The sequence below is a fragment of the Nomascus leucogenys genome, chromosome X (assembly GCF_006542625.1).
Source record: "Nomascus leucogenys isolate Asia chromosome X, Asia_NLE_v1, whole genome shotgun sequence".
Lineage (NCBI taxonomy): Eukaryota > Metazoa > Chordata > Mammalia > Primates > Hylobatidae > Nomascus > Nomascus leucogenys.
In genome coordinates, this window is record NC_044406.1 from 35,748,844 (window position 1) to 35,751,495 (window position 2,652).

The 2,652-nt window shown below is 40.2% G+C and overlaps 1 pseudogene; it reads right to left on the reverse strand.

The window, feature by feature from the left end:
- Positions 1–502: 502 nt before the first annotated feature.
- On the reverse strand, positions 503–1,671 carry LOC100597940 (annotated as a pseudogene).
- Between the last annotated feature and the right edge of the window lie 981 nt (positions 1,672–2,652).

Consider the following 2,652-nt stretch of genomic DNA (forward strand, 5'->3'; position numbering starts at 1 on the left):
ATTTTTTCTATTTTCCTCCCTTTCTGATCCTTTATCCCACTTTCTTTTTCTTCCTCTTCCTTCTCCTTCTTCTTTGTCAAATAGAGGATTGAGTTATTATCATTGATGCATACAAAGTCCCTCTCTCATTTATTTTCTTTAATTCCCACTCCCCATTTCTATTCCCCATCTTCCCATGTGCAACCTTCCTAATATGTTTGATACGCATCTTTTTGTTTGTATGTATTTTTAGAAAATGTTTGTTGTTTTGTGTGCAAAAAAAATTAATAAAAAAATAAAATAAAAGTTAAAATCACGCTAAAAAAAGATTAGGTGCATCTTCAGTTAATGTAACAGGAAAAAAGACAATGTATTTTATTTTATTAATTGTATCCACTTACAAGTCGACCTAAGGTCATCCAATGTGTAGGCACAATGAGATTTTGTTGTTTATAGTCGTTAACTGAAGTGATGATAAAGGAAACAAATGTATTTAAAAATGAAACCAAATAGCTATTTCTGTCTAGGTTAAGAGGTGGCCCCCAGGTGTGGGATTCACATTTTGAATGGTCAGTTGATCCACGGTTTGTCTATGATTCTGGCTGTGTGTTTGCCCTTCTCTTCAATCCCAATAATTTCATACTTGGTGGCCTTCACCACAGTTAGGGGACTTCATCTCTGCATGGACTCGACCTGCTTGCTCATGTGGTAAGGAGATCAGAAGGCCTCCTGATGCCTCCTGGCAGGTCCTGTACATGAGGCAGAACATGTTTCTGCAGGCTTTGCTCACCGCAGCCATCTTGACCAGCACTGGGATGTTGTGGATCACAAACGACACCTTGTTCCTCTGCTACTTGACCAGGCTCTGCTCCAGTCCCGAAATCCCAAAGCCCGTGATGTCGGTGCCTGCGTGGGAATTGAACGTGTGCATGAGTCCTGCAGTTGTCCTGTTGAGCATCCTCATGCTCATCATCACCTCCTGGTAGGCCAATTCTACATGTCCTTGGGTGACCACTAATTTAATTTTATTCTGTTTTCCAGTAATATCCAGCCACTGGTGCACAACCACTGCCACATGTGTCCCCAGGGGTTTTGTCAACACCAGCCCATCCCCTGGCACTGCATTGTCTGGCATGATAAATTCACTGGGCTGGCAGACATTGGCAGCAACTCCTCCCAGAACAATCCAGGGGTTTAATACTGTTTGGCCACTCCTTACAGACTTTCCTGCTTCCTCAGCTGCGTTTTTAAAACCCTGGATAATCAGAGGCATCAGTTTATCCCTTTCCCTATCAGTCATTTTATTACTGACTCCAAGGAGCATCAGCATATTGTCACATTCTGTGACCCCCATTGCATATAGGTCACTGAAGACATTGGCACATGCCATCCTGCCCATCATGTAAGGGTCGTCTATGATCAGTAAATGTAATCCATGGTTTGAACCAAGGAAAGTTCATCGTGCTTCAAAGGAATGACACAAGTATCAATTCTAATGCCAAGCCTTGGCATTAATGGCTACCAGAAACTGCTCATCTTCTTGGAAGTGGTTCTCCTATAAAGATTCCAGCAATTTTTGCAGGACATTTTGGGGCACTTTGCAGCCTGTGCCCTTCAGTTCAGTGAATCTGGTTAGCTGAAAGCTCTTGTCAATTAGTAACTTTCCGGATTAAAGGAGTCCCACATAGACATGGTTCTTGGGTTCACTCTCCTCACAGCTCAGCCCCTCCCTTCCTTCACTGAGTTGGCTGGGTTGTTTAGGGATCCACTCGAGGAGAGGTGGCATCTGTTACATGATGCAAAAGAAGTATTGATTTCAAAAATTGCGACTTGCATTGGCAGCAGCCTTTGGCACTTGGGCCACCTCATTTTTTCCCTGGCCCTGCTGCAAGGGATAGAATGTTTCCACCACCTGCTGGGCTGGACCGCAAGGCATTCTGTGGGGAGCTGCACCTGCTCCCCAACATGTCTTATAAGTATATAAACTCCCTAGGAATCCACTGAAAAAACTATGAGAAGTAATACATGTGTTCAGAAAAGCTACAGAAAATAAGGTAAATATTAAAACTCAGTTAATTGTATTTCCATATGCTAGCAATGAAAAGTTCAAAAATGAAATTAAGAAAAATCAATTTACAATAGTATCAAAGTAATAACATATGTAGGAATAAATTAATAAAATAAGTGTAAGACTTATACATGGAAAACTACAAAACGTTATTAAAAGACATTAATGACCTGTCAAAATCCATAGCATATATAACATATTGGCTCATCAATTGTAACAAGGTAGCACACTAATGCAAGATGTTAATAGTAGGGGAAACAGTTGGGGAGCACTAGGGGTGTAAGGGGAACTCTATATTTTCAACTCAATTTTTCTGTCAACCTAAAAGTTCTGTAAACAAAGAGTCTTCTAATTAAGAAAAAGAAATTGAAGATCTAAATAAATGGAAAGAAATCCAGTGTTCATAGTTAGAAGGCTTAGTATTGCTAAGATGGCAATACTCTCCATGTTGATTTACATATTAAACACAATCCCTATAAAAAATTCAACTCCTTTCATTTTGCAGAATTTGACAAACGGACCCCAAAATTTACATGAAAATGCAAGACACATAGGATAGCCCAAACAGTCTTAGAAAAGAAACACAAAAATTCACCCTCCCCAAT